The sequence below is a fragment of the Macaca nemestrina genome, chromosome 3 (assembly GCF_043159975.1).
Source record: "Macaca nemestrina isolate mMacNem1 chromosome 3, mMacNem.hap1, whole genome shotgun sequence".
In the NCBI taxonomy this organism is placed as follows: Eukaryota; Metazoa; Chordata; class Mammalia; order Primates; family Cercopithecidae; genus Macaca; species Macaca nemestrina.
In genome coordinates this window covers 115,282,335-115,295,987 of record NC_092127.1, presented here as the reverse complement: position 1 = coordinate 115,295,987, position 13,653 = coordinate 115,282,335, and the positions used below count along the sequence as shown (strand labels likewise).

General features: G+C 41.8%; 1 long non-coding RNA gene across 1 annotated transcript; it reads left to right on the top strand.

Annotated features, from left to right (window-relative positions):
- Window positions 1-1,448: 1,448 nt before the first annotated feature.
- On the top strand, window positions 1,449-10,251 carry LOC139362375 (uncharacterized). The gene is made up of 3 exons (XR_011621177.1): window positions 1,449-1,641; window positions 4,690-4,881; window positions 9,766-10,251. It is a non-coding gene; the product is annotated as an uncharacterized lncRNA (long non-coding RNA).
- Window positions 10,252-13,653: the final 3,402 nt, after the last annotated feature.

Genomic DNA, 13,653 nt, shown 5'->3' with positions numbered 1-13,653 from the left:
CACATCTATCTTTGTGTCCTTTCATTTGTCTCATTTTGCACATGAAAAACTTCTTTCCTTTCCTGGATTCGGGCAAACCAGCTTTACTTGTCCAATCCACACTGCCACTATTGGCCAGAACCTGCTTGCTTACTCTGGTCATTCCCATCTAAATCCTCTTCATTTCCTTTTCCTTATTCAACATTTTTGTCAAAGTCCTTGTGATTTATTTAAGATTCATGTCTCAGCTCACTAATATTATATGGATAATGTGGAACATGTTTGATGAGAGGAAAAGAAGAAAAAGAGCTGGACATACTAGATGATCCTTTAATGCAACACCCACCCCGCCCCACGCACTGCCCTCCCGCCCCAGAATTGGCGGGCAGTTTCGGGTGGAGCAACACTTCCTTCTGTCAACTCTGAAGGTTCAGATGTGTTGGTCCTTTCTCCCTGTAGTCCACCTGAAAGTTGTATTGAGAACCATTCATCCCCTCCTTTGTACCCATCTAGTCCCACTCTACACCCACCCACCACTCCCTAAGGAACTTAGCCCAGTGAGTACTACTTATAGTGGAGCCTCCTGTCAACCTCCAAAGCCAAACCTTTGTCCACTTGGAGGTGGCAAATGGGGAAGAAGGCATTGTGAGAGTACATGTTCCCTTTTCCATGTCTGATTTGGCTCTATGTAAAGAGAAATTTGGTCATTTTTTTGAAGATCCAATAAAATTCATAGGTAAGTTTGAGAAATTAACTCTGACCTATGGTTTAATTTGGCAGGATCTGCATGTTTTGTTGTCTCTGTGTTGTACAGTGGAAGGGAAACAATGCATTTTTGGTACAGCTAGGACCCATGCAGATGAGGTATTGGCTCGCAACCTGAACCATACGATATATTAAGCAGGAGGTACAGGAGTTCCAGATCAAGATCCAGAGTGGAACTATTAACGGAGCAGTGAGGACTTGGGGAGGAGAAATCATAGGGTCACTTGTTTGTTGGAAGAGATGAAGAAGTGTATGAAAAAGCCTGTTAACTAATAAAAGGTTAAGGAAATTTCTCAGGGTGAAGAGGAGAATCCAGCTTTGTTTCAAGGGTGTTTAGTTGAGGCCATCAGGAAATATACTAACACTGATCTTGCCTCAAGGGAAGGACAAACCCTTTTGGGAACACATTTTAGAACCTACTCTGCCCCTGATACTCATAGGAAACTAAAAAAAGCAGCTATGGTCCCCAAACTCCTATAGGACAGCTTTTGGATATGGCATTTTTAGTTTTTAATGACAGGGACAAAGCAGAGGAAGCCGAAAGAGCAAGAGGAACTTCCCACAATGTGCAGCTCTTGGCTGCAGCCTTAAGCTCACTTCCCACATGGGGTTACCCTCCTGGCTCTTGGCTTGAACAAGGGGAACTGAAAGGTGGGAAGCTCAAAGCTGGGCATCTAAGTCACTGCACCTTGAGCATAAATCAGTGTATACACTATAAAAAAACTGGCCACTGGAAGAGGGGTTGCCTGGCATCCTGAAGGGAGCCATCGACACCCAAACCAATGATGGCCGAAATAGCCAGGCAAGCCCAAGAGTGACAGGGCCCAGGATGTTCCGTCACAGCTCCTGTTGGACAACATATCTCCGGATGAGCCTTGGTAACCCTTGACATGGCAGGTAAGAACATTAACTTCCTTCTGGACTGCTTACTCTGTTTTGACCCATTATAATGGGCTTCTGTCACCCCAAAACTGTATGGTCAAGGGGATAGATGGACAAGCCCATAGACATCATTTTACCTATCCTCTAAGCTGATCTTCAGGGAGTTTGGTTTTCTCCTGAATGCCCCATTCCCTTGTTGAGAAGGGATTTGTTGACTCAACTGCAAACAGTAGTCTCTTTTGGAAATCACAGGTAGACAAGAAATTCCTCCTTCTCCTTTCCTTCGAGTAAATATCAGGCTTTGTTGCTAGATGCTCCTGATATAAGACTTAAAGTATGTCAAACTTTGAATCCAGCATCTATTTGCCTGAATCCACAGGTGCCCTGGATCGTTCTTGTATACAAGTTATGGAGCAAGTTTACTCCAGTCATCCATATTTAAAGGATGAGCCTCTAGGTAATCCTGAGGTAGAATGGTTTACAGATGGAAGTAGCTTTGTGCACCAGGGAAACAGGAAAGCTGGGTATGCTGTTGTCAGTGAACACCAGGTAACTGAATCTTAGGCCTTACTAGCTTCTACCTCAGCTCAAAGGGCAGAATTAATAGCTGTTATTAGAGCCCTGCAATTGGGAAAGGACTTAAGAATTAACATTTATACTGATTCTAAGTATGCCTTTCTGGTACTTCATGCTCATGCTGCTATCTGGAAGGAACAGGGACTCTTAACTGCTAAGGGTTCTCCTATAAAACATCAGTTAGAAATTCTAAATCTACTGGGTGCTGTTTTCCTGCCCAAGGAAGAAGCTGTAATTTATTGCAGAGGACATCAAAAAGGAGACTCTAGTGTGGCTAAGGGAAATTCTTTTGCAGATGCAGCTGCTAAGGCAGCAGCGTTAAAGGAGCTAGTTGGGCTTGTCCGCATGCTAATGCCCCAAGCCAGGATAATGACAGAACCTAGGTATACTAAAGAGAAACAAGAATGGGCTAAAGGCCAGGGTATAATGCAAGATCCTTCTGGCTGGTTTATCAATGAAAACAAACTGTTAATACCAGGTGCTCATCAGTGAAAAATAGTTAACATTTGCATGAATGTACTCATTTGGGAAGAGATTCCCTATTTCAATTAATGTCCCAGCTTTTTATAGGAAAAGGCTTACTTAAAACAATAAAGTGGGTAACTCAGGCTTGTGAACTGCGTGCCTGGAATAACCTAAATAATCAGTCTTTACCTCCTCCTCTAGTAAGGCCTGTTCAGCATAGGGGAACATACCCTGATGAAGACTGGTAAACAGACTATACTCAGATGCCCACATCTAAAGGGTTTAAATATTTATTAATATTTGTTGACACCTTTACGGGTTGGATCAAAGTTTTTCCTACCCAGTCTGAAAAGGCAAATGAGGTTTCTAAACTCCTACTAAAGGAAATAATTCCTAGATTTGGGCTGCCTAGGAGCTTACAGAGTGATAATGACCTATCTTTCACAGTGATAATTAACCAAAACATATCTTCAGCCCTAGGAATTCAGTACCGCCTTCACTTACTATGGAGGCCACAGTCTTCGGGAAAAGTAGAAAGAGCTAGTCAAACTCTAAAAAGGACTTTTGCTAAACTATGCCAAGAGACATCAGAAATCAGACTGTCTTTATTGCCTGTAGCCTTATTATAGGTTCGAGTGGTCCGTAAGGGAAATCTGCAGCTCAGCCCTTTCGAAATAATGTATGGAAGGCCTTTCTTAACTACAGTCCTCTTAATAGACATAGATAATTTCAAGCTGTAGAATTATGTGATTAACTTAGGACAAGTGCAAAATGCACTCCTTGAATATGGAAATCAAAGACACCCTTTCCCCATGAAGGAAGAACTAAGCTGGTTGTGACAACCCAGTTGGGAGACTGCATCCTATTAAAAAGTTGGAGGGAAGGATCCCAGCAGGTCAGCTTTCTCCAAAATGTAAGTGACCGCAGCAAGTTCTCCTTAGCATCCCAACTGCAGTTAAACTTCTGGGAATAAACAGCTGGGTCCACTTATCTCAAATTAAACCTGTCTCTTATGAAGTCCCACAGGCCAACAGAACACAAGAGACTGATCCTGTTTATTCCTGTGATCCAATCAGTGACCTCTGACTCCCATTCAGAAAAAATGAAAGGGATGGGTAATATAAAGATATGGATTGGCATTCTACCTTTGGATATGTAGCAGGACGAGTGGCAGACAAAACTCCTCAGACACCAAGTTAAAGAAGGAAGGGATTTATTCGGCCGGGGGCATCGGCAAGACTCCTGTCTCGAGAGCTGAGCTCCCTGAGTGAGCAATTCCTGTCCCTTTTAAGGGCTCACAACTCTAAGGGGGTGCATGTGAGAGAGTCATCATTGATTGAGCAAGCAGGGAGTATGTGACTGGGGGCTACGTGCACCGGTAATTAGATTGGAACAAAACAAGATAGGGATTTTCACAGTGCATTTCTATACAATGTCTGTAATCTATAGATAATATAACCAATCAGGTCAGGGGTCGATCTTTAACTACCAGGCCCAGAGTGTGGTGCCGGGCTATCTGCCTGTGGATTTCATTGCTGCCTTTTAGTTTTTACTTCTTTCTTTGGAGGCAGAAATTGGGCATAAGATGATATGAGGAGTGGTCTCCTCCCCTAGATATAAGTTGGAATCATGCAGACAGTTACTTATTTACTGATGGGCATAGACTTTAGCCTCTCTACGTAATCAGACAAACTGTTAGGTATGTGGACATTTTAACAGCGGCCCAAGGGGGAACTTGTGCTTTGATCAAAACTGAATGTTGTGTGTATGCTCCAAACTGTTCACATATTACCCAGGCTATGAAAGCTGCAGATACTCATATCTACGCCATTGATGCACTATATATGCTTGGTTCCAAGAACTGCCCAGTTCTTGGAAAGCCTTTCTGTTTAGTTTCCTTGGAATGATTTTACTTATTTTGCTTTGCCGTTGTGGGATATATTGCAGTTGTACTCTTTGTGTAGGAATGCAAGACACACTCACTCAACACTTTCTTAAATTGGACACTTATTAATCTTTCAGATATCACCTTTTGTCAGAACTTGGAGTTATGAATGACCACCATACCAACACTCTCTGACTCAGCTTCTCTCTACCCTGAATACAAGAGACCCTAATAGTTAGGCAGGCATATCATTGCCCCTATTCAGCCTGAAGAAGTTACAGAAGATGGATCTTCATCCCTCTGCAACCCTTAGGATTAAAGGTCCTCTGGTAAAGGGATGGGGAGATATGTCAGAGGCATTCAAACCAGAGCAACTCCATTTTGAGTGAGGGTTGGGAAAATGGGGCTGAGACTTCCTGGGCTGTGTTCTCAGAAAGAAAGGTATTCCTAGCCTCTAGATGTTTATGGTTAAGGGAGCAGATTAGTAAAGTTTACTAAACAGACTCGGACTTGGGAGTGTCCTAATATCCCAATATCTTGCGAATGAAGGCATTCCTAATTTTGCTTTAAAGATAATAATATCAATTCTTGCAAAATATAGTAATTAAGAAAACTAATTTTTTATCATAAACCCTTGTAGCAGAGCACATCTCCCTATATATACAAGCATTGTACCTGGGGTAAATTTGTTCTTCCTTTTACGTTTAGGATTGTCCTACTATGTCTAGGAAGTAGCTGTCCTTTCATCACTGTACTTTTTTCATAAACTTGCTTTTACTTTGCACTGTGGACTTGCCCTGAATTCTTTCTTGTGCAAGATCCAAGAACCCTCGCTTGGGGTCTGGATTGGGACCCCTTTCCTTTAAGAGTTACAACAATTATAAATTGTTACAGGCCTCTACTTCTCCCACAAAGGTGAGGTGTTGAGTCAGAATCTCAATATGCTCCTGTTTGTGTGTATTATAAATGAGTATCATATGCTATGTGTATCATTATATAAAACAAATTGTAAATAAATGGCATAATATGACAAAATGACATTAAAATCTTAACACAAGGAAATAAGTATAATCTGTATTAAGGACCAAAACAATAACTGTAATATGACCGTCTTTTGAAGAATGAGGTTTATACATTTGGAAAAAAGAACCTTATTTTTCAATAAGGGTTGGAGCTTACAGGGTGGCCATTCTGACAGGCTGGGTGGTGTAGCCTCTGGCCAGAAGCCAGAAACAGACACCTCAAGGGTGAGAAGAATAAGACAGAGATTTGTGCTGAATCAGGTGGGCAAATATACGTATTTAATTAGTTACATGAGGAATCATGAATATTTATGAAACGAAAAATATGTGCATTTACAACTGAGCTGAAGCCTCTCCTTGAGACCCATGTTAAAAAAAAAAAAAAATGGTAGCGGTAGCATGATCCAAAGGAGGCGTTTTCAGCCCTCTGACGTCAAAGCGTGAAGCGGAGGACACAAAAACCCTCACTGCACATCCTCCCTTAACCAGCCAGAACCACTCCTTGTCATTGGCCTATCAGGAAGGAATGCTGGTCAGTTGTTTTGTTAAAACTGCAAAAGGGAGAGGTAGCGCTAGGCAGTTGGTTGATATCAGAGATGCAGCAAGTCTTTCCAAAGGGCTAGTTTCTTTCTTTTTAACCCTTAGGGAAGACCCAAGGAGAAAATATAATGAGGTATGTCTGACCTCCCATCCCAGCATGGCTGGGAACTCAGTTTTCAAGGTTTCTCTGGGGTCTCTTTGGCCAACATGGTTTTCATTCAGTTGGTTGAGGGGCCTTAGGATTTCATTTTCATTGTCCATGGGTAGGACATTTCATTGTCCATTTTGAAGAATGACTGAGGACATTCTTCAAAAGAAACATGTATAGTAGGAGAACGGAGGTCAGCATTGCATGCCGATAAGATGTATATCTGGATGTAAATCCATGAATATGAAATTGTAAGTTCAATGATCATTATTTGAGAGAGGCTATGAGGGGAGAGCAAACCCAATGCTTCAATTGTGGAATTTTACTGCGATATCCAGCTAAATAGCAGAATAAGTGAGATATTACAATGCAAATGAAGCACATACACATGCACAAACACAACTAGCGCAGTAAAAATGAGTGGTGATGAGGGCCCTCAGCTATGCAGATCTCTGCAGGAAGTCTTGGTCCGCTCAAAGAAGATTATTAGGCAAATTCTTGATTGCCATTTTGAAAATGTGAACTCTCTCAGAAGTCAGGAATAATCAGGGAAATGGTAACTGTGCACTTGGTATCAATCAAAAATTTAAAAGTGACCATGGAAGTAAAAGTGAGTCTGGAAAGAAAATGATCACGTATCTTGGAATAATAATAACAATGAAGGAAATATTGATTATATACAAGTACATACAGACTCTAGAAACTCAAAGAACTAATAACTAATAACATAGTCAGTGTATTAGGCAATTCTTTGCACTGTTAGAAAGAAATACCAGAGATTGGGTAATTTATAAAGAAAAGAGGTTTAATTGGCTCATTGTTCTGCATGCAGAACATGTTCTGCAGGAATCGTGGTAATGGCATCTGTGTGGCTTCTGGGGAGGCCTCAGGGAGCTTTTACTCATGTAGAAGGTGAAGGGGGACAGGAGTGAGCGAGAGAGTGGGGCAGGGGGAGGCACCACACATTTAAAATGGTTGGATCTTGTGAGAACTCAGAGAGAGCTCAATTATCACCAAGAGGATGTCCCAAACTATTCATGACAGTTCCACCCCCGTGATCCAAACACTTACCACCAGGCCTGCTCCACCTCCAACACTGGGGATTCTATTTCAATATTAGATTTGGGCTTGGACGAATATCCAAGCTATATCAGTCACATACTAAACAGAAAGGAAAAGAAAAAAATCCAGCTTAGGGAGGATGGGGGCTGATATTTTTTGACTCTGCGTTCCCATCCAAATCACATCTCAAAATATAATCCCCACATGTCAGGAGATGGGTGTGGTGGAGGTGATTGAATCGTGGGGGCACACTTCCTCTTTGCAGTTCTCGTGATAGTGAGTGAGTTCTCATGAAATCTAGTCGTTTGAAAGTGGGCGGCACTTCCTCTTTGCTTGCACTCTCTCCTGCTCCACCATGGGAAGATGTGCCTTGCTTCCCTTTCTCCTTCCACAGTGATTGTAAGTTTCCCGAGGCCTCTTAGTCATGTTTCCTGTTAAGCCTACAGAATTTTGAGTCAATTAAACCTCTCTTCTTCATAAATTACCCAGTCTCAGGTAGTTCTTTATAGCAGTGTGAAAATAGACTAATACAAAAAAATTGGTACCAGGAAAGTGGGACATTTTTATAAAGATACCTGAAAATGTGGAAACGACTTTAGAACTGGGTAATGGGCAGAGGTTGGAACAGTTTGGAGCACTCAGAAGAAGACAGGAAGATGTGGGAAAGTTTAGAACTTCCTAGAGACTTGCTGAATGGTTGTGACCAAAATGGTAACACTGATGTGGACAGTGAAATCCAGGGTGAGGTGGTCTTATAAGGAGATAAGGAACTTATTGAGAACTGTAGTAAAGGGCACTCTTGCTTTGCTTTAGCAAAGAGACTGGTGGAATTTTGCCCCTACCCTAGTGATCTGTGGAACTTTGAACTTGAGAGAGATGATTTAGGGTATCTGGCAAAAGAAATTTCATGGCAGCAAGGCATTCAAGATGTGGTCTGACTGCTCCTAACAGTATAAGTTGTGAAAGGAAGATAAATCTTGGGGCCCCAAAATTACTAAGTTAGGGAAAAGTCAAGCTGGGGACTACTTAGGGCAAACCTGACTCCCATTCTATTCAAAGTCATTCCTCTGCTCACTGAGAATAAATGCATATCTGATTGCCTCCTTTGGAAAGGCTAATCAGAAACAAAAGAATACAACAGTTTGTCTCTCATCTACCTGTGACCTGGAAGCACCCTCCCTATTTGAGTTGTTCTGCCTTTCTGGACTGAACCAATGTACATTTTACATATATTAATTGATGTCTCATGTCTCTGTAAAATGTATAAAACCAAGCTGTATCCCGACCACCTTGGACACATGTCATCAGGCCCTCCTGAAGCTGTGTCATGGGTGTCTGTTCTCAATCTTGGCAAAATAAACTTTCTAAATTAACTGAGACCTGTCTCAGGTACTCAGGGTTCACATGGTCATATGTGTTTACAAAGAGACGGTCTGAAATTAGAACTTATGTTTAAAAGGAAAGCAGAGCATAAAAGTTTGGAAAATTTGCAGCCTGACCATGTGGTAGAAAAGAAAAACCCATTTGCTGAGGAGAAATTCAGGTGGCTGCAGAAATTTGCATAACTAAAGAGAAGCTGAATGTTAATAACCAAGACAATAAAGAAAAGGTCTCCAGGATATTTCAGAGACCTCTGCTGCAGCTCCTCCCATCACAAGCCCTGAAGCCTGGGGAAAAAATACCTTCATGGGCCAGTCCCAGAGGCCAGCTGCTCTGTGAAGCCTCAGGATATGACATCCTGTATCCCAGCTGCTCCAGCTCCCACTGTAGCTAAAAGGGGCCAAGGTACAATTTGGGTCATTGATTCAGGGGATGAAAGTCCTAAGACTTGGTGGCTTCCATGTGCTGTTGGGCGTGTGTGTGTGTGGTGTGTATGTGTGCAGAAAGCTAGAGTTGAGGTTGGGGAATCTCCACCTGGATTTCAGAGGATGTATGGAAATACCTGTTGTAGGGGCAGAGACCTCATGAAAAACCTCTACTAGGGCAGCGTGGAGGGGAAATGTGGGGTTGGATACCCCACACAGAGTCCCCCCCTGGAGCACTGCCTAGTGGAGCTGTGAGAAGAGGGCCACTGCCTTCTGGGTCCCAGAATGGTAGATCCACTGACAGCTTGCACCGTGTGCCTGCAGGCAATCAATGTCATCCTATACAAATAGTTGCAGGGACTGTACCCTGAAAAGCCATAGGAGTAGAACAGCTCAAGGCCTTGGGAGCCCCCCGCTTACATGAGTGGGGCCTGGATGTGAGACATGGAGTCAAAGGAGATTATCTCAGAGCTTTAAGATTTAATGACTGCCCTGTTGGGTCTCACACCCACATGGGGCCTAAAGCCCCTTTGTTTTGGCTAATTTCTTCCATTTGGAATGGGAGCATTTACTCAATGCCTGTGCCCCTATTGTATCTTGGAAGTCACTAACTTGTTTTTTTTTTTTATTTTACAGGCTCATAGGAAGAAAAGACTTGCCTTACCTCAGATGAAAATTTGGACTTGAGATTTTGGGTTAACTCTGGAATGAGTTAAGACTTTGGGGGACTGTTGGGAAGGCATGATAGCATTTTGAAATGTGAGAAGGACATGAGATTTGGGAGGGGCTGGGGCAGAATGATATGGTTTGTTTTTGTGTCCCCACTCAAGTCTCATCTCAAATTGTAATCCCCACATGTCAGGGCAGGGACCTGGTGAGAGGGATTGAATCACTGGGGCAGACTTCCCCCTTTTTTTTCTCATGATAGTGAGTTCTCATGAGATCTGGTTGTTGGCAAGTGTGTGAAACTTCCCCACTTTGTGCTATGTCTCTTTCCTTCCTGCTCTGCCATGGTAAGATGTGCTTGTGCCATGGTTAGATGTGCTTGCTTCCCCTTCTTCTTCCACCATGATTGTAAGTTTCCTGATGCCTTCCTGTTAAACCTGCAGAATTGTGAGTCAATTAAACCTCTTTTCTTCATAAATTACCCAGTCTCAAGTAGTTCTTTATAGCAGTGTGAAAATGGACTAATTCAGACACTTTCCCTATCACAAGATAGCCATGAAGAACCTTGATGAAGAAAACATCAAGATTGAGGATGTAGCAGGAGTGAAGTAAAGAAAGCCTTTCTGGCTCCATGAGGAAGTCTCTGAACTTAATTTTTAAATAAATGTGTAAAAGATGATATGTGGGTCATATAAGCACAGACAAATACAAAAAGTGGGGCATGTTTTTATCAAAATAATGTTGAGAGGGCTAACTTCTGAAATGTGGCAAGTTTTGTTTAAAATAATTTAATTGGCAGAATGACAAGTGACAGCAAAGATAAGGAGTGAAGGAGAGAATAGCTGGGATCATGTACAAGGAGGGATTTTTAAATAATGGTGGAAATTAACGTGATTCTAGACAAAAGAAACATCAGTGAGAAGGTGAAAGACATATTGGTTCAGAATATGTCTTTGTCTATTCAGCCTTCTATTAAAAAAAACCAACCATAGACTGGGTGGCTTAAACAAGAAACACTTATTTCACACAGTTTTGGAGGCTTAAGAAATCCAAGATCAAGTTGCCATCCGATCAGATGTCCAATGAAGGCCCCCCTTCTTGGTTTGCAGATGGTCACTTTCTTATTGTGGTCACACATGGTGAAGAGGAGAGAGGGAAAAAGCAATCTCTCTCTGCCTTTTCTTATATGGTCACTGATCCCATCAAGAGGGCTCCATACTTCTAATTTTTCCTGTCTTAATTCATTTTGTGCTGCTCTAACAGAATACCATAGAATGGGTGATTTATAAAGCATAAAAATTTGTTTCTCATAGTTTTTGAGGCTGAGAAGTCCAAGATTAAGATGCAGCATTCTCACGTGGCAGAAGACAAAAGAGCAAGAGAGCCAACTCCCTCCATCAAGCTCCTTTATAAGGGAACCTAATCCCATTCACAACAGAGGAGCCCTCATGGCCCAATCACCTCTTAAAGTCCCACTTCTTAATACTATCACACTGGCAAAACCTGAATTTTGGAGAAGATTCATTTAAGTAATAGCATTCTATCCCTGATCCCCCAAAATTCATGTTCTTCACATATACAAAACACATTCATTTCATCCCAATAGCTCCCAAAATTCTTAATTCATTCCAGAATCAACTTTAAAGTCCAGTTCAAAGTTTCATCTAAACATCTTGTGGGTGAGACTCAAGGTATGATTCATCCTGAGGCAAATTTCCCTCCAACTGTGAGCCTGTGCAATCAAACAAGTTATGTATTTCCAAAATACTGTGATGGGATAGGCACAGGAAAGACGTTTCCATTACAAAATGGAGAATGGAAAAGAAGAAAGGAGTAACACATTCCAAGTAAGTCCAAAACACAACAGAGCAGGGAACATTAAATTTTAAAGCTTAGAATAATCTTCTTCGACTTCATATCTTACCTTCCAGACACACTGGGGCAGGGGTTGGGCCCCAAGTCCCCAGAGTAGCCCCGCCCCATCCCCATAGCTTTGCTAATGCTTCAGATCTCATGCACTGAAATTACATGCCTACAGCTTTCCCAGGTTGTTGCTGCATGCTGGTATCTCTACAGGTCTGAGGTCTCAGGGACAACCTTGCTCATAACTCTACTAGCATTACCCTAATGGGGACTTTCTGTGGAAGCTCTGACATGATGTTATGTCTCAGCCTAGGCCCCAGAACTGTTCAAGGTATCCTTTGAAATCTAAGTGGAGGAAGCCATGACTACACAGCTCTTTTGCTCTTTGGGGCTACAGAATTTGCACCACGTAGATGCTTCCAAGGTTCACAACTTGCACACTCCAGAGAAGTGACCCGAGCAGCATCTAGGTCTGCTTGAGCCACAGGTGGTGCAGCTAAGGAGCACTGCATCAGAATTCAGGGAGCATAGACTGAGGTGGCCCTGGGCAGTGAGCCCTGAGGCCCCAGTTGTTCCTGGGCCCCTCCCCTTAAGCCATTCTGCCCTCAAGGACCCAGCACTCTGGGCCTGTGATGGGAGCAGCAGTCTTGAAGCTCTCTAAAATGGCTTCAGGGTCATTCTCCCATTGTCTTGATGAATATCACATGACTTCCTTATATCCATACTGCTTTTTTTATAAAATGGTCACTTGGGCCAAATCCTTGGCCCAAACACAGTTTTTATTCTTTACATGGCCGGGATAATTTTCCAAAGGTTTACATTCTGCTTCCCTTTAGATTATACATTTTGTCTTTAAATTGTTTCTTTCTTCTCACATTTTACTATAAGTGGTTAAAAGAAGCCACACAGCATCCTGAACACTTGATAGCTTAACGTTTTCTTTAACCAAATATCCTAGTTTATTGCTAAGTTTTGCCTTCCATAAAGTCCTAGAACAGACAAATTCAGCCAATTTCTTAGCCACTTTATAACAAGAATGAGTTTTCTTGCAGTTTCCAATACCTTGTTCCTCATTTCTGAGACCGCATCAGAATGGCCTTTACTGTCCATATTTCTACGAACATTGTGTTTATAGTAGTTTAACTCATCTCTAAAAAGAATGAGGCTTTCCTTAGAGGTTTCTTCTTCTGAGCCTTCACCAGAATCACCCTTAATGCTGTCTTCACAGCAAGATAGCTTTTCCTGATGTTCACTTCAAAATTGTTCCTGCCTCTAGTTATTACCCAATTCCTAAGCTGCTAACACAGTTGTATGGTATGTGTTATAGCAACACTCTACATACCAATTTCTGCCTTAATCTGTTTTGTGCTACTATAACAGGATACCGCAAATTGGGTGATTTACAATTAACAGAAATTTATTTCTTATAGTTCTTGAGGCTAAGTCCAAGACCAAGATGCCAACATGTTCACATGGCAGATGACAAACGAGCAAGAGAGGGCCAACTCCCTCCATCAAGCTCTTTTATAAGGTAATCTAATCCCATTCACAACAGAGGAGCCCTCATGGCCTAATGACTTTTCACTTAATAGTATCAGGTTGGCACTACCTAAATTTTCGAGGGGACACATTCAAACCTTTGCACCTCCCATAGTCACCATCTCTAAATATCATCACATTGGGGATTAGAGTTTCACGTATGAATTTTGGAGGAACACATTCAGTCTGTAGCAAAGTGGTAATGGAGCTTTTATACCTTTTCCTGAAATTATAAGATTCTTCTTATATGCACACATATATAGATACAAACACACATACAGTTACATGTGTAAAGAAAACTAGACTATATCACTAAATGCTAAGACTCTGTGCAGTGGTCTATGGACATTTTAATTTTTTTATAATTTTCTACATATTAAATAATAAATATATGTATTTCCTTAAAAATTATACAATATAGAATACATACACGGTTGTAAAAAATCAAGCAATAAA